The 23,038-nt window shown below is 39.2% G+C and overlaps 1 long non-coding RNA gene across 1 annotated transcript; it reads left to right on the top strand.

Moving 5' to 3' along the window:
* The first annotated feature begins 14,185 nt into the window (after window positions 1-14,185).
* On the top strand, window positions 14,186-15,660 carry LOC128946036 (uncharacterized). The gene is made up of 3 exons (XR_008483932.1): window positions 14,186-14,266; window positions 14,847-14,957; window positions 15,624-15,660. It is a non-coding gene; the product is annotated as an uncharacterized LOC128946036 (long non-coding RNA).
* Window positions 15,661-23,038: the final 7,378 nt, after the last annotated feature.

Consider the following 23,038-nt stretch of genomic DNA (forward strand, 5'->3'; position numbering starts at 1 on the left):
GTTGAAGTCAGAGTATTCTTTGGAAAACTGAAGTAGATTATCCCAATTGCCCTTTCTGGCTTTATTTTATCTGTAAAACAATGAATTCAGTGGTTTCCTCAAGCACTGGATTCCTTTCACAGTGTCTTTACCAGCAGATCTCTGCTTTAGCACAACTCAGTGCAGCTCAGCTTTTTTGCAATAGCTTCTCTACTTTGCAGCTACAAAACACTGTTTGCTACCACAAAATAAAACACATTTCTTGTGCTCTCTCTGCTGTTTTTCATATCCCTGACAACTTTTTAGACTTTTTTAATCCTAAACTATTAAAGTACCATCAGGACTGTAACAAAACTGTGATGCAGCCAAAACAAGGGTGGTGTTTGGGGCTGTTGTAAGTGAACCAAAGGGCCCTTGGGACTCGTGTGTTGCTCTCCCTGCCTCAACCACTGGCCCAGCACTGCTTGTAGGGCACTTTCAAGGTGCTGTAAGGGCACAAGGGTGGTGGTTTTCCTTCCTGCTCTGTGTGTGAGCAGAGAACTGCTGGGACACTTGGATATTTATAAATCCCTGGTTCCAGATGGGATCCATGCCAGGGTGATGAGGGAGCTGGCAGATGAGCTTGCCAAGCCTCTCTCCATCATTTATCAGGAGTTGTGGCTCACTGTGAGGTTCCAGAGGATTGGACACTGGCCAGTGTGACACCCATGTACAAAAAAAGTAGGAAGGAGGATCCTGGTAATTCCAGGCCAGTCAGCCGGGCCCCAGTGGCAGGTGAGATAATGGAGCAGTTCACACTGAGTGCTATCACACAGCACTCACAGCATGACCAGGCTATCAGACCCAGCCGAGCAGGGCTTTACCAAGGGTGGGTCATGTCTGACCAACCTGGGCTCCTTCTGTGAGCAGGTGACTGCCTGGTGCATGCAGGAAAGGCTGTGGGTGTTGTGTGTCTGGGCTCCAGCAAGGCCTTTGGCACTGTCTCCCACAGCACACTCCTGGAGAAGCTGCAGCCATGGCTGGGACAGGAGCACTCTGTGCTGGGCTCAGAACTGGCTGGATGGGCCCAGAGAGTGGTGGTGAATGGTGCTGCATCCAGCTGGCAGCCAGGCACCAGTGCCGTCCCTCAGGGCTCTGTACTGGGACCAGTTCTGTTTAATGTTTTTATAGACAACATGGGTGAGGGCATCAAGTCCTTCATCAGTAAATTTGCAGAGGACACTAAGCTGGGAGCTTGTGTTGATCTGTTGGGAGGAAGGAGGGCTCTGCAGAGAGACTTAGATCAGTTGGATGGATGGGCAGAGTCCAGCAGCATGAAGTTTAATCAGTCCAAGTGCTGAGTTCCACATTTTGGCCACAAAAATCTCCTACAGCGTTCCAAGCTGGGGACAGTGTGGCTGGACAGTGCTCAGGCAGAAAGGGCCCTGGGGGTGCTGGTGACAGCCGGTTGAACATGAGCCAGCAGTGTGCCCTGGTGGCCAAGAAGGCCAATGGCTCCTGGCCTGGATCAGGAATGGTGTGGCCAGCAGGAGCAGGGAGCTCATTCTGCCCCTGTTCTGGGCACTGCTGAGGCTGCACCTTGAGTGCTGTGTCCAGTTCTGGCCCCTCAGTTTAGGAAGGACGTTGAGATGCTGGAGCACATCCAGAGGAGGGCAGCAAGGCTGGTGAGGGGTTTGGAACACAAGCCCTGTGAGGAACGTTTGAAGGAGCTGGGGCTGTTTAGCCGGGAGAAGAGGAGGCTCAGGAGTGACCTTATTGCTCTCTACAGCTTCCTGCAGGGAGGTTGGAGCCAGGTGGGGTCGGGCTCTTCCACCGGGCAGCACTGACAGAATCAGAGGACACAGTCTCCAGCTACAGCAGGGAAGGGATAGGTTGGATATTAGGGAAAAAAATTTCACCAAAGGAATAATGAAGCACTGGAATACTCTTCCCAGGGAGGTGATAGAATCACCATCTCTGGATGTGTTTAAGAAAAGCCTGGACATGGCACTTGGTGCTGCAGTTGAGGTGTCAGGACATAGGTTGGACTCGATGATCTGAGAGGTCTCTTCCAGCCTCATTATTCTGTGATTCTGTGATTCTGTGATTCTGTGATTCTGTGATTCTGTGTGTGTCCATGGCAATATCACAGGTACTCCTGGGCAAAGTCTCTGAAGCTGCTTTTACTTAACTCAGCAGTGTCTGTCAGAAGGAGAGGACAGAAATGGGGTGAAGAACCTGCTAGAAGGAAATTTGGCTTCACTGATAATTCTGGCAAAATTTTTGTTGATTTTGGTGGATTGCAGTTATCCGTGTCTTTAAGCCCATCTATTTGGTGATGTCTGAAGGGGGTTTGGGATATTTCATTGTATTTGTATCTCCTATGTGCCCTGTAATGCCTTTTGATACATACACAGAGGATGCACAAAGATTTAAACTTGGGCTCCTGATCATATAAAAGCTTATATCACCATCTGTGGAAAAAATATTACTCTTGTGATGTTTCTAAGAGATAAATACATTATCTACAACAGTATTAATTAGATATTATATACTATTAATTAGATAGTATTTGAGATTAACTTGTGGAACCTGTTCTAATAGAATCCAGAAACAACGAATGAATTGTTCTCAAAACTCTACAAAGAGGCTGAGAAGATCAAGCAGTGGAAACTGACTGTGGAAACTGAACTAAACCAGAAAGAAAGAAAACTCCAAGAGAATAGAAAGATTATTGAAGCACAGAATAAAGCCATTCAAGAACTGCAGGCCAGTATTGTATAGTGTACATTGAATAGATGAAGTTCAGTGCTTCCTGATTCAGTATGACACTATTATTGATACAATTAAATATTAAAGACTGTTGCAGTTTGGTTTGTGCCTTGAGAAAATGATTATTTTGAGAAGTTGCAGGCACCTGTCCTGTGTGAGGGTGGGTATGAAGAATATACCTGTAAGTGTCTCATTTGCTGGTAAATTGTTGTTCATTAATTATTGTATCTTTCATGCAAAAGATGACTCAGCATGTAATACCAGATAAAACAGACTTCTGTCTACTGATGCCCCAAGTGACTTTTTCATGAGGGATTTGAGAAGTTCAAGTGCATTTCTAATATATTTTTCAATAACAGTGTCTTTTTTCATCTGTTCCCCATGAAAACAGTTTGAAAATGAGAAACTCCATTTGAAACTGGAAGATGAGATATGTGAAAATAAAGATCTCTTGAAAGAGTAAGTAATAGAACCAAGGATATATTTTTGTGGTGGAAATAATCAGTTTCCATGTGGGCAGTTTTATGTAGCTGTTAAATTTTGAAGGTCATTTCCATTGTTACTCCTTAGGTGCACAAAGCACTGTGCACTCCTGTGCAAACATGATATTTTTCCCTCCTTTGGAGCTGCTGCTTCGAGGCATCTGTGTAATCTGCTCAAGGAAACCTGTACTCGCTTCACAGAGAAGACCAGCAAATGTAAATGCTTTTTTAGTTTTTATTTATCAGATAAATGTACTTCTAGCTTGATCTGAATTCACAAACAGAAGCAAGAAGAAGAAATTTCTCGTGCTGTTCAGAAAAGTTCTCCAGTTGAGATCGACTGGATGTGGTTCTCAGAATGAGAAGTGAATTTTAAGTGGCTCACAAAATTGGAAGTGAAGCCCCAGGTCTAACAGATTTGTGGTTTGTAATGCTGAATGCAGAGGGCTTTTGAAGGCAGTGAGATTGTTTGCTGCAAGGTTGCCAGCCTGGGAGCTCCTTGGGTGCCCAAACAGTGCTCCAGGTTTGAGGCAGTGCCCACAGCCCCGACTGGCACTGGAGCCACTGCAGGGCAGGGCAGGGCTCCCCAAGGCTGCTCAGCCCATTGAAGCTTTGCAGTCCCAGCCACACTCTGGGAATGTATTCAGACATGAGAAGTGACACTTCATGCCTGTTTTTAGGCAGTAGAATCTACTCTGAATTCCCAGCACTCTGTAACAAATTTCCAGAGCTGACCTTTCCTGTTTTCAGCCATCACACATTTGTGGGGAAAAAAGGTCTGAACCCCAAGGTATAATGAGTAACTGGAATTCTTCTCATGAAACTGAACAAGCCAAGACAGTTGGATAACTTAATGAAGTTTAAATTCTTGAGGTTTTAAAATATGTTATTGATTGGGAATTTTACTTTATATGCAATTTAGAATTGTTATTATAATCATTATAATTTTACTAACTTGATCCTGGATACTTAAGGAGTGTCTATCTCTTTTTAGCCTTAATTGTAGACATCCTTGTATATAGATGTACTGTTCTGTTTTGATAGCTGTTTCTTTTACTGTTCTCTTTTTAATTGTTTTCTTAGGAAAAAATAGTATCAATTACAAAAGTGAAAGGAAAGAAGGAAAATATTGTTGCAATATAGTGTTGCAATTTTGTAATGACAGTTCAGATGCTCTATCAGCATCTGCTGATAGGAAGAAATTAAGTGCTAAACCCTAGATTACAGTTTATAAATACTAACAGTTTTGATACGTTATTATTCAACAGCATTAATACTATAATAATTAATATGGTCGCATAAACTGATCCAGAATTACACTTTTCACAGAAAAAAATATCTTAGGAAGGAAATTTAAAAGCTGAGCTTGCTTAATGTTTCAATGAAATACACCTTTTCCCTAGATTCTGTAACTTTTGGCACCATGTTTCATAATGACTTATTTAGTAAGAATGGAGCTGATAATTCCTTTGTTAATTCATTATGCTGATTAAAAATTATGACTTGGGCAGCTGGCATTCTTGTTCAAAAGAAAAGCTTTCTTATATGTTCTTGCTTTGATAGATGAACAGGAAAAGGAAGCAACAATACAATTGTATGAGGAACTTCACAGCAACGTAGAAGTAAGTGAGTAAGCTTGATGAAAGGAATGTGAGTTATGTGAGCTGAGCTGAGTTCCATGTTTATGTTGGGATACTGTTTGTGTCCATCATGTGTGGGTGTCATGTCATGTGTGATGCATGAAGTTGGGTTTTCAATCCCTTTTCAAGAGTGATTTTTGCGTTCTATAAAGCACATTCAATGGAGAAGGTGCAGCAGTGTGTGGGATGTAGATCCCTGTGATCTGGGTGATGTGTGCTTAGTGCTGGGTCACTGCCACAGCTTCTGGCTTCTTTCTGGGCTCTGTTTCACCTCCCTGCTGGTTCCTCAGAATGGCTGAGGTGGGCAGCAGCCCCTGGAGAAGTTCCAGGGTTTCCAGTATTGAACTTCAAATATTAAATTTTGTTTTTAGAGAATGACGGTGGCATTTGAAGAGCTTCGTGTGCAAGCAGAGAACGACAGATTGGAAATGAGTTTCAAATGTGAGAATTCTGTTTATTGAGTTTATGCAGCTGGCTCAGTTTTGTACTTCATAGCTTGTGTTACACATGAAGTGTCAGGGCAGCAGGATGTGAAGTGCTGGAATGGTGAGCAGCTCACACTGAGACACTGGGACCCTTCTTTTATTCCTGCTGCCTTTGGTCACTGCCTGGCCCCTTCTGTTGCTGTTCCACTGGGCCAAAGCTGGAACTTTATTTCTCAAACAGTCACTCAAAATTGAAGTTTTGTCTGTGAAGTACAGTCTAGAGATCAATACTTACTTCCCATAGTTTGTTTATTTAAATGATAATGCACAAGTGTATAGCTACAGAAACTTTAGCTAAATGCTCTCTCTCTGTATGTATAGCCTGCTATGTTCCTGTTTCATTCTCACTTGCTCTTTTCTATTTGTATTTTCATTATAAAATCAAACATTGCCGCAACAATTACTCTTGGGAAACAAATGGTACAGCTGTACAATTCCAGGCAACCTTAAACTGGAAGTTGTATTGAGCTTGGAGTTTATTTAAGCTAGAATGTTAACTATGGATGTTACTGTATCTCCAAAGTAAAAGAAGAAGCGGAAAAAGTAGACAAGTTTGAAAAAGAATGCAGACTGGAAGTCAGTCAAAAGGAAAAGCAGGTTTGCTCATTTTACCATCTAAGATGTAGAGCTTTATTTGGAACTAATGGGGCAATGCAAGAGCCAAGAAGTGTTTCTGGGTATTAGTAAAAAAGACAAAATAACATCTGAAGCTGCATTTAAGTCAAATTCTTTTAAGTTTAGTGGTGTTTCAGTCCCTTTAGTCTACTGGAATTTATGGTTTGATTTTGAATTGGAGAACTTTTTTGTTTAGATTTATGTGACTTGATCAATATTTGGCTAAGATTATATCTAGACAAATATTATCTATCTATCTGTCTGTCTATCTATCTATCAATCTATCTATCTTGAATGACAGCAAAATGTCTGCTTATCATACCTGGGTACAAATGAAAATTAATATCTGTCCCTTCTCCAGACTTCGTGATGATATTTCTTGCATTTTTCTAGATTTCAGCTCTTACCATACAGAGAGATGAAAAAGATGATGTCATAAAAGACATCAAGGCTCAGCTGCAGACGTCACAAAATAAGATTGCTGACTTAATGGAAGCAAAATGTAAGAGTTCTGCCTGCTGTGTTTAAATGTAATTGTTTCTAGAATTGAAATGTAATTGTTTATGATTGTTTATTTATTAGATGTAATTGTTTATAGAAGCGTAGGAAACAGGGCCATGATAGTCTTATTCTGTTGCTGGTTGGCAGCAGAATTTTGGGGCCTTGAAGGCCTTATTTTGGTTTGGAGCAGGAGCTGCTCATGTGGGAGCAGGACTGGCAGGGCAGTTTTTAGGGTGAGTCAAGCAGTGAGAGCTCTTGAAAATTGCAAGGGGAAAATATGTTGCTTCAGTTTTGCAAATATACAGTCAGGCAGATGTCTCTGAGGACACTTTTCAGAACTTGATTTTCAATATTTTTAAGCCATCTATATTCAAATTTGATATATTACTTTATAGTATATGATGTCAGTACTATTGGTCTCTGTTAAATTCTTTAAATGTATGTAATTTTCCATTTTTAGCAGCATTTTTTAGTAAATATCCTATTTTAAAAATATAAACATCTTTTTTTGTTTAGTACATAATGAAGAAATGTTAAAGGAATCCCAGGGCAGTAAAGAACATTTGAGGGCAGAGCTGGAAGAGGCTAAAATTTCATTGCAAAAGGCAGAGGTACCCCTTGCTTATAGTTTTACAGTAGAAATTGACTAGATGAGTATTTGCATAAGTAATTATGGATACTTTAGACATGAAACAGCTGTAGCTCTTTGTTGCAAAACATGTTTAGAAATGATATCATGTCTTGAAGGCTACTCAAAAGAACTTGGAAACTGAATTCCAGACTACAGTGAAAACATTAATTCAGGTCACTGGAGAAAAGGAAGAGCAGGAGGAAGAATGTAAAAAAATGAAGGCTTTGCTTGCAGCCCTGACAGAGGAGTTTGAGACTTCTGTTGCCAATTTGAAAAGCTTGCTGCAAGAAGAACAAAATAGGTAAATTAATGAGTTTAAATTCCAAGAGTGATCTTACAGGTTGCAGTCTATGACGAAATCAATAACAATTGGAAATGAAGCTGAAATTTTTTTCACACAGTGGTCTAAATGCAGAGAATTTAATGTATTTTTTTTTTGTTTGTGATAGTTGATACTGTATAAAAAGTAATCTTTTGCCCCCTCCAACTTTCATAATTCTGTCTTTAAGAAATACAGATTTCTGTAGGTATATATTTGTTTACTTTTATGTCTACTGTTCTGAGGTTTTAAAAGTGAAATTTGATGTGTGTTGCAGGCAGATCTATCACCTGCCTGTTGAAAGATAAATGTTCTTAAAGTGCTTGTGCTAAGACTTTGTCTTATTGTCCTGTAAGTTTGGGGGTGCTTTGTACCCTACATTTGGGATTTTTCATTTACCATTTCCTTAGATTAAAGAAATCTGAAGATGATTCAAAGCTGCTTATCTTGGAGCTCCAGAATAAATCTGCTGAACTGGGTAAGGCTTGTAGAAAGGCAGAAAATGAGCTGGGCAGTAATAAAAATGTTTTCTGCTCTTTTCTGGAAATGGACTGTCTCTAGTAGCTGGAGAAATGATTTTACAGTGCCTGTACCTGTCAGGAATGCCTGGATTTATTTTTACTCAGCTGATCCCTTTTCTTTGGGGGTCATTGGTGCTGGCAGCAGCCACAGGGCAGTGCTGTGCACAGCTCCAATAGTCAGATCATTCATGCATGAATTCTTCTGGAGGTAATTTTGGTTTGCAGCTCAGAGCAGCAGCACTGCAGGTGCCAGGAGTGACTTGTGCAGCAGAGACAAAACCTCCCATGGAGGTTTCTGTGACCCTCCCCATGCTGGAAGTGCAATGATGCTGGCAGGGGTTGTCTTTAAATATCATCAATTTGACATCCTGTGGTTTCTAGGGATGTGCTCCTTAGTCCCCAGAGTAAGAGCTCTGCCTTGCTGTTGAGAACTTGCAGAAAATACCAGAATTGTGAATGTGCACATAGAAACCATTTGGAAGTTAGTAACAACTGGTTTCCTTTCCCAGCATATCTATGTGATACCTTCAACAGTTCATATTTTTTTTCTGGAACAATGCAGGTGCATCAATACTTGGAGAATACTCTAGTCTTACAGTCCATGGTTTACTTGAAGCTATATTTGTAGAAAACATAATAGGCTCTAAATTTTATTTAAGATAAATATTCAGTTTCTCTTCAGATATAGATTTGCTAATGTCTGAATCATTTTCTCAAGTCTACATTTAGATTAAGTCATAAATGAGCTTTTCAGTTTCTTAACTTAATCCAACAAGTTTTGAGAACTGGGTATTGCAAAAGGGGAAATGTTTTATACTGCCTGCTAAATATGAAAAATCATTTATGTTCCATTCATTTTACATTCCATGTGCTGTAGAAGAGATGACTAAAGTGAAATGTGATAAAGAAGTGCAACTTGAAGAGCTGTCAGAAACTCTGGTAAATGTTCATTTTATTAATCTCATGGCATTTGCTCTTCATATGAAATTCCTCTTGCTTTGTAAGTATCTTAAATGCCATAAGTAAACTCCATCTAGTCTGCCTTAACATTTCTACTAAACTTTCTCACACACAATTTCAGTGTTTTCTTTGAAGAATTCTTTATTGCCTCTGTTTTTCTTGTCTCCTGTGCTTTTGGTTTTTCTTGTCTCCCATGTTTTTGGTTTTCCTTCTCAAGGTTTTTGGTTATTTCCTTCTTTGTTCATGCCCATTCAAATGCCACTCCCTCTGGATATAAAGTTTTCCCATTTTTTCTTCCTTCCAGGAAGGTAATTAGCTCTGGCCTCTGTGAACCCTGCTGTGCTGTGACACAGGCCCATTTTCTGTCACAGAAGTCTAAGCTATATGAAATACACTCTTAACAGAGGTTTATTTTCATTATGATTTGATATTTACAAGCCTAACAAGAATCCATATCAGCTGAAGTTAAGATAGTGTGAAATCAGGTGTGCATTTTACTGTGTCTGCTTGTTGTTATAATCTGTGCATTGAGTGTTCTGAACTGAGTTTCACTCATTTTCTAAAATGGGTAAATTGGAGCACTTTTACTGAAGAAGAATCTTGAGGCTAGTACAGAAAATTTGCAGAGAGAGAAACATTTGGAGAGAGAAATGAAAATGCTCTCCAAATGAGGGAGGTCTGAAGAAAGGCAACAGTTACATGTTTTTAGAAATAGTGAAGTTACACATCATGACTTGGATACAAGTTTATACATAAGAAACAGCACCCAGAGCAGGGTCCCACCCGAATTTTGCAGCCCAGGTAATGAAACTCACAGCAGAGGACAGACATGAACAGCACTGGTGTCACAGTTCACTATCTCACACCACTTCCAGATCCCAGCAGAGACTGGAAAGATCCAATCTGGATAATCCATGGCATGGATGTTGTTGGGTTCTTCTGAAAGCCTTGTGCTCTTAGTTCATGTCTGATGACCTCCAGCAGTTGGAGTTTGCACATGGGAACTCAAAACTCTTCCTTTTCATTTTGCAGAAAGAATTCCATGGTTTGAAAGCACAGCTGACAAGAACAGCTGAGAAGGAACAAGATTATTTAAAGCAGCTTGTGACTCTGAAAACAGATCTTGAACAAGAGGCGTATGACCATTTTGAAAATATAACATTGAATTAGTTTTGGTGTAATATAGAAGTTGCTTTAATCCACAGTGAAATGAACTATGATTGTTTTCTAATGGAAATTTTGAACCACATATATGCCATTAATTATATACTTACATTTCTAAATTCCACTTTTCTATTTATGTGTATTCTATGGCATATGTAGTTGTTCTTTCACTTATTTAACAAGAAGAGAAAGTTTCTGAATTCATTGTTAATCTTGCTTTAAAATACATAATCTTCACTAACCATTATATATATATAAAAGTTGACTCTGATTTTCTTTCCTTCTTCTGTCACCTTCTTACATCTCTCTGACTCTGCTACAAAGCTTATATTTGTAGATAAAGGCCTGGACTTCTTTCAGCATGGAATAACACTTGATAATGGGTATTTTTAATTTAAAAGGAGATTTCAAAATGCATCTTCTTATTCCTCTTGGCCATTTGTTTTAAATTAGGTTAAAGAATGAACAGCTAACAGTGTATCTCAGTAAGCTTTCACTAGAGAAAGAACAAACAGCACAAGAGAAAAATGCTGTGGCTGCAGAACTCCAGAAGCTGCAAGAACAACAAGAGGCAAGTTGTAAACTTCCAGCTTTCTTGAAAGGACAATACTCAATTTGGCAAATGACTCCGTTTTACAAATTAGATGATGAGCTGCAACATGACTTGGATCTGTAGAGCACCTGAGCAATTTTTTTTGTGTTTGAATTGGAAAGGAAGTGTATTTACACTTGTGAACAAGGCAGGTCTGTGTGCTTTGGATGGCTTTGAATTTTTTAAGAAGTCACTTTGAATTTTATTTCTTTGCTGACACATGGGTCTTTATTTAGGATAGTAAGAAAAAAGAAGACAATACAAAGCAGTTAGTTGAAAATCTAGAAGAGGCAAATAGCCAGCTAAGGCAAGTAAAACCAAATATTAATAACTGATATTGTTAAAGGAAGTAGACTCAAATAGTTAGTTGTGTTCAAATGTTGCTTTCTGGGATTTTTGATTAATGTTTTTATAGATTACATAGCTAAACAGAAACTTTTCAGAATTGCTGTTGGCCAAGTAGAAATTTTCTCAGATAGAAATACCAATTGCTGCAGGAACAATGTTTGCCATCATTTTGTATTCCATAGTAGGAGCTGTCTTGTTTTGCATTAGACATCTCAGGTGTGAAGGAAATTCAAATGGAAGCTGAAGGTTATGGATGAAATGTGACAAGGCAAAACTGGATCAGAGTTACTCTCTGTATCCCCAGTTCAACAGACAGGCAGCTCCCATGTTTCACAGCTGCATTGCAATAGTCCAGGTCAGGATGTATTTTCCTTGGGCTCCTGGAACATCTTTTCCTACTTACAAGAAGTATGGACAGTTCACATATTGACTTACTGGGCCTGTTGCTGCATTTTAAGAACATTTTCATTGAGCAGCTTATGTGAAGTTCCCATCAACATTAGCAGCTCTTTTCAGAAAATAAAATATGGGTTTGTTAGAAGTACTGAAAATAAGTTAAAGGCAATAAGGAAATATTTACTAATGCTTGTTAATTTGGAACTTAGAAATGAACTGGAGTCTTTGAAGGAGAAAATGGCAAAGACAGGTGAAGAGATGAAAAGTACACTGGATGAAAGAGAAGAAAATGTATGTCATGTGTCATGAAAATATCTTACAGAACCTGCAGGACAGCATTCAATGTAAAATCTTTGTTGGGATTTTTTCTGCAGAGCTCTGCCTGGGGGATGTGATCTCTGCCAGAGGTTTCTTCTTTCCCAGCTGCTGCCAGCTGTGCCCTTGCGTGTCCCCATGTGAGCCCTGGTATTTCAAAAGACAAGCACAGTCACGGGGATGTTCACTCTGTGCTGGAAGTTTAATATTAAAGATTTATTTGTTTTCAGGCAAACAGAGAACCTGCTTTTCTGTTTTTTCATATACCCACTCAGTGATGGATGGGCTCTGGATTAGCTTTTTATATGTAGTGTGAGTTTGAGCTGAAATAGATTCAAACATTTTTACTTTTCTTTCTATTGGTTCAAAGCAACCTGGGGTTTTTAGCAAATTTCAAAATTTCATTGTAAAAGTCAAAGATTTACAATTTAATTTCAGGTTAAGAGAACTGAAAATGAAATTTCAAGAAAGGAAAAGCCATTGAAGATTCTAGAAAATAATTGGGAAAATTCATTTTTTCATGGATGTAGGGAACTTCATACAAGTGCACTTTTTAAATTGTGAAGATCTTGGGGTTTTTTTCTTCTTCTTTCTTAACTCCATAACCACTAAGGAACTGGTTCACTGCTATTAATTAACATCTTGTGGTACTTTATGGCTAAAACTCCGATTATTCTGACACGGCAGCTGGTGTTTCAGTCCATTGGAACAAACCAGACTGGTGCAAGGGCAGGTTTGAGAACATCTACAGGAATTGCTCACATAGGGAGTCATTTGTAGAACTTACTAATTCATGTCTGAAATATCTCTTTCAGATGAATAATTTAAAGAAACAGATGGAAAATAAAACCAAATGCATTGAAGAGTTGCAGCAGGAGGTGTGTAGAGATTTTAAATGTCACAAATACATAAACACATTATACTTTGGGTTGCCTTTTCAGCAGGTTTTTGTCTGCTGTGATGTCTTTAGATACACCTATGTAACTTAAACATTTTCCTTTCTTATCCTAACCCTGAGCAAATCAGAGAGTCATCTTAGGGATCACTTGATTTGTTAAATGAGCCTTAATTTGAAAGGAGCAATTACAAAAATAATATCTTTAATAAACTTCTACTCTTTTTCATTTAGTGCATAGTGTTGTTTATGTACGTGTATGAGTATCTCAGTTACCACTAGTAGAAAAGAATTCTGCACTGGCACAAACTGTAGTAACTTCACTGTAAAAATAAATAACTTGTATTTTTGGTCATGACATCTTCACACCTTCTGTCAGCAGCATCTTAGTTTTAATTCCCATTCTGCACCTCAGTTATTATTCCCTGCTGCTGCTCAGGAGGAGCCTTTCTTAAGGTCGTGAAGAAACAGTAATTATCACAGAAATTAGCTGAACATTCATTTGTTTGAAGAATTGTTCTGGAGCCTGAGCTGCACAACAAAGAGTTATTTGCCTGATGAAAGCTGGAATATCTTGATGCAGTTAAACCATGACATAATTCTATTAACTTATTGAGGTACAGTGCTTGTTTTGTTTTATTTCAACAGAATAAGGTGCTGAAAAAGAAAATTACTGCAGAAAGCAAGAAAAGCAATACTTATGAAGGGAAGGTAGGTTTAAATAACATCGTGTAGAAGATGAGGTGAGTGTTTTTAACTTCCAGGGTAGGTAATGATAATACTTGTTATACATTCTGAGCTGGTTTATGGATCTAGGATCCAGACTTTGCAGGAATGAGCTCATAGTTTTTAGAAGATGCTTCCATTTTTAATCATTGGGCACTGACTATTGGACATTTAAGAGATGGATTCACATTGCAATTAATGATGTTTCCAATCTGTTCCTTTTTGTTTTCTTTTGTTGATAGTGGACTGAACAGGGTTCAGCAACCTCATTGTAACAGAAAAGCATTTAAAAGAAATATATATATAAATGTATTACTCTTTTTAGGCTGTTCTTTAAATGTGTTCTTCAGTGGCAATCCCTCTGATGGGAATATTGTGTCCAGCTTTGGGTACTGCACTTGAAGAAAAGTGGACTTTTTTGAGGATATTCATATGAAAAACTTAAAAGGAAAAACTGTAGTGAAAATGCACAGCTGGGAGAAAATGTACCATAAAACCTGTGAAAATCTGATACAGATTTACAAGAGAGGGAATAAAATCTCCATCTCCATTTGTTTTTTTTTCCAAGGCATTCACAGCATTTAGGGTGACTGCTTAGGGCAGTCTTCCCCATTGTGCTGTTGCCATTGTTCCTTTGAGTATTTTCTAACTCACTTCAGGCCAAAGTTCAACTCTTTATTAAAAAAAACCCTGAACTTTTAAATAGGAAACACTTGAATCATATACCTGAAAAGTAACAGTGTTTGTGCTCAAAAATAAGAGGTAAGAAAAAATAATCAACATAGTAATTCCTAAACAAATAACAGCAGCAATTCTGCTTTCTCCAAAGGTGAATAAATTGCAGTTAGAGATGGAAAATATGAACAAGCAACATAAGGAAGAAGTTGACATCTATCAAAAAGACATAGAAACAAGAAAAGTAAATGAAAATAAACTTCGTGAAGAGGTGAGAGGTGTTAATTTTTACTGCAATTTTTTTTTTTAGTTTAAAATGTTGTTCTGAAGCTTTAATATCCAGAGTCCTTGCTCATATTTCAGTCTTCTCAACATAAATGGAACTTGTTTTGTATGCCTGTGAGCAAAGCTTTAGTACATTAGGTGCTTAGGTTGAAATATTTGAATATGTCTTTGACAATGAGAACTCCATTAAAAATTCCTTCTTTCAAGATATAGTTTAAAGAAATTCCACCCTTGGTATAAAGTCAGCCCAGTTAAATTAGATTATAACTTCTCCCATATTAGGATTTTTCCGCCCACACTTTTTTGATGGCAATGCTAAGAAATGTTAGGGCAGAGGGCTTGAAATGGCCTTTTGGTTTGCAGTGAGCTTGCCTGCCATGGCTGTACCTTTGATCTTGCCCATTTTAACAATCTGCAGAAAAGATGAGGGATTTGAAAGGGATCTTAAAAGCAAATAAAGCCCAAGTGGGACTGCAAACTTTGCACCCACAGCGGGAAGAAGAAATTGAGATTTAAAAGAAATATATAGTTATGTTGATGAATGAAATGCAATTTATTACTGACAGGTAGAAAAGATGAGGTTGCTTTGTGATGAAACTGCAATGATACAGAGAGAAACTGATGCCAGATGTCAGCACAAGATAACTGAGATGGTGGCACTGATGGAAAAGCACAAGGTCGGAGATTTTCCTGCTTGCTGTGGTTTGCAATGGGTGACACCATGTCAATACCATGTTTATAACTTGTGACACCACGTTAATGACCTTTCCAAAGCAGAAACAGGCCTGAGTCTGGGAAAAGGAAGATGAACACATGCTGGACTTTGCATCATCTAAAATCAAATTCATTTGAAGAATATGAACACATTCCTATGGGCAGATACATTCCATTCATCTAAACTTCTGGGATTTTTAGATTTTTTTTTCAATTCAGGCTTCCTTTGACACCGTCTGAATGCAATATTTTTCAGTATCAGTTTGGCCTCTTTCTCAGAGGTTACCTAGTGACTGTCAGCAGTTTAGCCTGACACATTTTAGTTTACCTTTCTATTCCTCATTTTGCAATATCTTTAGCAGCTACATTAATAAAGATGGCACAGCTGGCTCTTAGTGCTGAGCACATATTGCTGCACAGAAATAAAGCACTCTCTGCCAGTCCACAAAATAATACTTGAATTGAGCATTTCCTGTTTTACAGTTTCTGCAGAAGCATCAATGAATCTTTTCTTTATGAATCTTAAGAGCCTGGTTTGAAAAAATGATGTTTTAAGACTGGATAACTCTATATTGCAACATTTAGTCACATGTTTTGAGTTTGTTGTTGGTTTGGTTTTTTTACCACAGAATGAATATGATAAAATGGTTGAAGAAAAAGATGCAGAGTTAAAAGCATATAAAATGAAACAGCAAAAGCAGTTCTCATCAGAAAGGGCACTGGTAAGGAGCACTTTGCAATGGTCAATAATTCAGTGAAGGGGCTGATGTCCTTGTGTAGTGGTTTTATACTGGCTAAGTGCCAGGCACACACAAAAAAACATTCACTCATTTTTCTCTGCTATTGTTGAGCAGAGGAGGGGAAAGAAAAATTCAAGGACTGAGTTGAGATAAAGATTAGGAGAAAAACACTTTGAGGGTAAAGCAGATTCAAACTTAAATAGTGCAAAAAAATTATTATTAATAGAATTAAAAGTGAGTAATGATAATTAAACGCAACCCTTAAAACACCTTTTTTCCCAATCCCTCCCTCTTGCCCACCGACAGCACAGAGAGACAAAAGATGTGATCTTCGGTCAGTTTGTGACTTGTAAAGATCTTTTTTCAATTTGCTTAGAGAGTTTCTTTTTGCTGCTGTGCTCTGGGGTCTTTCCCACCAGAGACATTCTCTGGGAACTCTTCCAGTGTGCTTTTAATTTTTACCCGCAGCAGTCCCACCCAACCTGCTGCAACAGATCTTATTCTGGGCGCTAAAAACTCCAAATGTTTCTAAAAATAATTTGGAGTGGCAGTGTGTTTGTGTCTGCTCCTCCAGGTAGTGGGTCATGTTCTGACTCTGCACTTTGAATAGGAAACTTTTGTTTTCAATATTTAGATTGTGCCCTCTCACCCCTGTTCTGTTGTGCCCTCTCACCCCTGCTCTCCCAAGGGTTTTAAGGTATTACCTTGAACACTTCTGATCAAGTACCTGTTTCTTACAGTGCTTCAGTCTTTGTTAAACAAGCTAAAGCAAAGCTTCAAGTATAGGGCTGAAAAGCAAATAGAATTATCTTGTGTATCTAATGAGTGTCCCTGTTAATTACTGCCTCACTTGGGACTGTTTTCCTTTTTCTGGGCTGTGCAGAGTTAACCCTGTCCTTTGTTTAATGGTTTGTAGGAAAATGAGCTGTCATGTTTGAAAAGGGAACTGTCCTCCCTTAAGGAACAGCTGAGAGCAGAAATGGAAGAAAAGGTGGAGTTTTTTATTCCCTGAGCAGTGGGGGTGAGAGGTGTGGCCTGGGCTTGTGCTGTGGGAGGAGTTGGGTAAGAAATGAAACTGAACAGAAAAACAGTGACTTTGGAATGCTGGGGTTGTGCTAAATCTGGTCATAGATTTGTGTGAACTTTGTAACAGTCTGTGATTATAGATTACATATAAATAAACAAACAACAAAACAAAACTCTCCTTGATTTTAGTTAATTTTAACTAGCTAAAGCAAAAAAGTTCCCTAAACTGAAGGGGTTTTTCAGTGACTTTTGAATGCTGGGGTTGTACCAAACCTGGTCATATTTTTGTGTGAACTTTGTAGCAGTCTGTGATTATAGACTGTGCTCTGTAATTAGACCAAGAAGATTTTTAACAAGTGAATTCAAATCAATATTTCCTTGCTGTCACATAACTCTTTTGTAGGAGAATCTTGTAAAAGAGCACTCTGGCAGTGTGATTCCTGAAAGTGAAAAGAAACACAAGGTAACTTTAACTTTTTAATTGCTTTTAGAATTTGGTAGTATTTATATGTGTAGAATCAATTGAAGTGCCATGATAATTTATTTCCATTCAACAAAAGACAGTAGAATGCTTTAGACTTAAAATTTTAAATTATAGAAAATACAAATTGATGTTCCTGGGACTCCTAAACCTTATTTAGATCTATGCAGTGAATCTATTCATGTAAAAAATAGAAACTCTCCAAATTATATTCCTGAAAAAAAAAAAAAAAAAAAAAAAGTCTTCTTCAGTACAGGAAGCCCCTTGGGCAGTCCAACATTAAAGTTTTGTAACTCCTAACAGTGAATTTTTCTTGTTGCATTTTTCTGCCTGTATTTCTTACTTCTCTGTAGATGATTCTTTTTTTCCCCCTGGGATAAGAAGGGATTTTAAAGGGTCACACCATTCCATGGAGATATTACACAGCAGTTTCTGGAAGGGCTCCCAGTGTGGAATTTTTCTTGCTCAGTTGTTGATTTTTTTATGTCTCTAGAATTAGTTTACATAGTCTTAAAAGTGTCCATTTGTAAAGGCCTTTTCCTCTATGGAAGAGAAAAAAGCTGATTTAGCTGTAAAAATGGTCAAAGTATCAAAGTAGTCCTGACTGCAGAACTGACCCTTCTTCCCTGTCAGGAGTTCACTTGTGGTTTTCACATTGGAACAATGGAATCCAGCACCATTTTGATGTTTTCTGTCTAAAAAAGGACTGCACTGGACCATTCAATGCTTCTCAGTTTCACTTCTAGTGAAAAGACTATTTTAAGAAACACCAATCTTGATGTAGCTACCAATCTTTCTTTGAAAGCCTTTTCCTGCAGTTTTGTTTGTTCCCATTTTCTTTGATGTTTGATAGAGTCCAATGTAGTGGCTGCAGTTCAGAATAACCTGAATTTCTGCAGATAAACACGGAGAACTTAAATACAATGTGCCATGAAACTCAGCTCTTCCATAGCTTCCCCTTCATTCTCCTCATTTGGCAACAAAAATAATATAAAAAATTATATTTCCACCCCACCCCACTTTGTTTGGGTCTTTGCTCCATCTCTGGATGGAAAGATCTGAGTTCCACCATTTCTCTCAGGTGAATTCTTGGACACTCAGACTGTAAACTGGGTCCTGAGTTTGGCTTTAGATTCCATACTTACCCCATAAAATATAATCTAAAAATAGAAACATTTTCTTTCCCAGACATGTGTTATAAAGACTCCTCCAAGGGATAAAATGCAGAGTGGAAGAAGCACAAACCTGCCTGCAGAGCAGAGCAGCAGGAAAAAGCAGAAAGTGCTTGTGCAGCTGGACACTGAGTCAGACAGCTCTGAGCACACTGACCTCCTGGTAAGAGCCAGAGAACAAATCATGGGCTGAGCAGCTCTTTGTGCTCACTGCTGGGGCTGAGAATGGAAATAAAGAGTTTGGGCTTCCACATTCCAGCCAATATTTATGTATATTTTTAATTTATTGGTTCTTTCTGGAATTGTAGTTGTATGTACATAATTAACATTCTTTTTATTGAACTGTTATGCCTCATAATGACAACTTTTCTTTTTCATAATTTACTATCCTTAGGCAGAAAGAAAAAGTAATTTTAATATAATGTGACTAAGTAACTTTTAATTTAACTTTCAACTTTTAATCATATAGAGCATAGTCTCGGAAGAAGAAACATTTAAAAATTTGTACAAAGATTATCCACAAGCTTCACAGTTACATTCCACAGCACCAAAAAAGGTATGTTAGCCTTTCCTAAGATTAAAGCAAGCAGTTAATCAGATTGTTTACAGAAACGAAAGGATGGCTTTATTTTCCTTCCCAGAGCCCAGCTCCATGCAGTGTGAAATCTCCAGGCTCTGCTCTGAAACTCAAAACCATGAGGAGGATGCGCGAGGCAGGCTGGACTGCACTCTCCAAAATGGACAGGAAAAGGAAAATTAAAGATGCTGTAAAGCTCTTTGCTTAAAATGCAGAAATGCCCAGTGCCCTGGCATTGCTTGCAGGGCTGTTTTTCTCTCAGAGTTGGTGCTTTCTTGCATTTTTCTGTCATACTAAATGTGTTTAATACTGTGTTCATTCCTTTACACATATAAACTTTATAGATCTATAACTGCAACCCCTGCAGAGCATCTTCCACCTTTCCTCCCTTGTGCTTCAAAATGTTGGGACACAAATTAGCCAATTTTAAATTTGGAAATAAGTAGAACTACACAGAAAGTTGTTTCAAAGCTGTTTCTGGCATTAGAAATTCTGGTTTCAAAGAACTTCTGTTCTTTTACATTTACTCTGTTTTTCTTAACACATAAATACTAAGTGGAAGAAATGTAGCTGTTAAATGAATATTCTTTTACCTGAAGTCCTCTTGCTTTTTCCTGCATTTTAATGGCTGTTAGACCTGTCTTTTTAGACTATTTTGTTTTCAGTATGTTAAAATGGTTTCGAAACTTCTAAAATTTCTGTAGAATTACTTGTATTTAAAAAGATTTCAGCTTCACAAGGAGTAAAATATGCACGTTATAAGATTGTGAAACCAATGTTAAGATGCCATTAAATTGTTTATCTGAAATATAAAGTGTGGGACTATTTGTTGTTGCGTTAAATATTTGAACACAGACAGAAATCACCCACCAGCCTTCCTAGGGACTAGCAGAAGTGCAAGGATAGATTAGAACATCTATTTCTGTATTAATCCTTGGTTAATCTTTGTCAGGATCTCTGGCTGGTCAGAGTGACCCTGAGAAAAGTTCCAAAGTCACTTTTCCCAGTCTGGTGCTTGAAGAAGGAGTCGGGGCTCTTCATTTCTCAGTCTCAAGGTTGTTTATTTTATCTTACCTATAAAAAATTTTCTCCTGTCCTGCCAAGGTGAGCTCAGCAAGACAGTTCCAAGCACTCTGCCTCCCCCAGGGCAGTATTATGTCTTTATACTAAAAACGACATATACAATGTTTACAATTACTTTCCAATACCTATCACCTATGTTAGACAGTGAGCTTCTACTCTAAACCAATTGGTAAGTGCCAACATCACAGCAGAAGAGGGAGGCCAAGAAGAAGGAGAAAGCTGGACACACCCAGTTCCCTCCATCTTCCTACTGAACCCCCATACCAAAAACCCTAAAATCTACTTTTCCATCCTGTAATAACTTCACCAATATGCTACATAAAGTGTTGTGGCTTGCTGATCTTCATACCAGATTGGTAATTTGCTCCATGGGTCATAATCAAAACCACAGGGGCATTTTGGGCTCTGTGCCAGGGTCTCTGAGCCCCCTGGCAGGGGTCTGGGCTGCTCAGGACAGCCAGAGGGATGTCCTGCGTCCTGACAAATCTTGCTTCCACAACAATGACAAACCCTGCTTCAGAGCCTAGACATAACAACAAAATTACAAGTACATCTTAATCCCCAAGCCCTGAGCCCCCCGCCCATCACTGGGGACTCTGGGGGTTTCCCCCCCCTACCCCAGTGTAGGATTGATGGGGGTAGCACGGTCGGGATGGACGGAGATGAGAGATCTCTGCAGCCAGGTCATGGAACTTGGGGTTTATTGCAAAGGGCCTGGCTGCAGGGCCCTGCTGGGATTTGAGGTTTATTGCAAAGGGCCTGGGTGCAGGGGCCTTTTGGGATTTGGGGTTTATTGCGAAGGGCCTGGCTGCAGGGCCCTGCTGGGTTTTGGGGTTTATTGCAAAGGGCCTGGGTGCAGGGCCCTGCTGGGATTTGGGGTTTATTGCAAAGGGCCTGGGTGCAGGGCCCTGCTGGGATTTGGGGTTTATTGCAAAGGGCCTGGGTGCAGGGCCCTGCTGGGATTTGGGGTTTATTGCAAAGGGCCTGGGTGCAGGGCCCTGCTGGGAGCTGCAGCCACAGCTGGAGCAGCCCCGAGAGAGGAGAGGGGGAGAGAGGATGAGAAGGTAAGAGAGTAAAAGCGTAAGAGAGTAAAAGGGGTAAGAGCATCAAAGGCAAGAGCTAAGAGACAAGAGGTAAGAGCAAGAGTAAGAGAGGTAAGAGCTAAAACAGCAAAGTTCCCATTACAATATAATAAATCTTCTGTGTTGAATATTCTGATTCTCACTAAGCAATCTAGTACAAGATACAAATCCTACAGCATTTCCATACCACCTGTAAGAATCATTACATTACCATACTGTGCTACATTTTAAACCCTAAAAACTCCTCCGTGGACCCCTTCAGTAGGGGCTGCTCTGACCCTGGGACCTGCCTGCAAGCAGAGGGAATTGTTCCATCAAAAGGGGGTTACTTTCAGCGGCCACACCATTGTTTTCCCGTTGTTCAGTAACTAAGGGATCTCATAGCTTGCTTTCATTTCAATCTCGCTTATAGTTTCCATATTCTCAAAATCTTTTGCCAGACAATCATATTTGTAAGGCTTTCCTGTTTCATCTTCCCCAACACCCCAGAGCCGGCGCTGCTGCGGCTGTGGGACAGAGGGGGTGCGAAAGGGGGATCCGGGCTTGGAGCGGGAGGAAGGGGAGGGAGAGGAGAAGGGGAGGAGCAGGAACAGGAGCAGCACAGAGGGAGCAGCCCGAGGAGGAGCAGCAGCAGGGCAAGGAGCATTGCGGGGTTCCACGGCGAGCCCGCAGCTCGGCTGGGCCCGGCAGCATCGCATTGCCCCGCGTCCCGCAGGTGAGCGCCGAGGGGAAGCGGCAGCTCCGGGAGGGTTTTTGGGGGGGAAGAGGGGGATTCTGCTGGGGTTTGGACCTTGCCGATTCCAGAGTTATGAAAAGTGCGTATTATATGGCTCTATGCAGATATTTACTGTGGGAATCCATAGAATCAGAGGGGTTTGGGAAAGCTGCAAAAGGCAGTCTCAGAGACAGCAGAACTGTGAGTAGAGTGCAGCCATGAGATAGGTCAGCAGAAAAATTGTTTAAACTGTAGAAAAAGCAAGGGCAAATAGAACAATGGCCTGTGTATTAACGCTTGTCTGAATAGCTCTCTAAGCTGCAGAAAGTTTATTTAGCAAGATATTAGGAAAGTTGAAGCTTAAGAATGGAGCTCAGTGCGTTATGTTTTAAGGCTTACAAGCAGGTATTGTATTCGAAATAAGCAAGCATTGTTTTAAGCAAAGGTATGTGTGCTTATGGTGTGTGAAAAATGGCAATCACTTGTTTTTAAAATTTTAAAAGTTTAATAGCAATAAAATAGTTCTACAAATAGTAATATAATTAGAGTAATAATAATTTAGACAATTTGAATTAGGACAATACGAGACAACAAATATAAAGAGTTACGGACGTCTGGGTACCTTTTTCTGGGCAGCACGAGCCCGAAAAAGGACCCCCGCTAATGAAGATTAACCCTTAAAAACAATAGCCCATTGCATATTCATACACCTCATAGATGACGCATAAATTCCATTCAAACATTCAAACACAGGATTCTGTGGTTCTGGTCAGTGTCAGCTTCTTCCTCTGAATCCTAACAGCACCTTCGAGGCGGGAAGAAGTTCTTTTCTTCTGATAAGAGAGCAATAAATTCTTTTTCTCTGAAAGATTTAGGTGTCCTGTGGCTGCTATCTCGCTGCAAGTCCTCTCTTTAAAAAAGTATCCTACATAGCATTGTTTCTATGTTAACAATTTTTATAACCTAAAACTATATTTAACACGGTACTTAAGAGAATTAATACAGCATTACTTTCTAACGCAACACATATAATATTCATTTTAATATTTGCAAAAAGCCAATCATAAAATACAGGCATTTTCACATTTACCATATGTATTTTGATGTATTGATCAGTAGTGCTGTATTAACAGTTTAATAATAAATGTAGTCTTGTAATTAAAAGGTA

Source organism: Melozone crissalis, unplaced genomic scaffold (assembly GCF_028551555.1).
Source record: "Melozone crissalis strain CALT ecotype California unplaced genomic scaffold, PUWL_Pcris_2 ptg000073l_1, whole genome shotgun sequence".
Classification (NCBI taxonomy): Eukaryota; Metazoa; Chordata; class Aves; order Passeriformes; family Passerellidae; genus Melozone; species Melozone crissalis.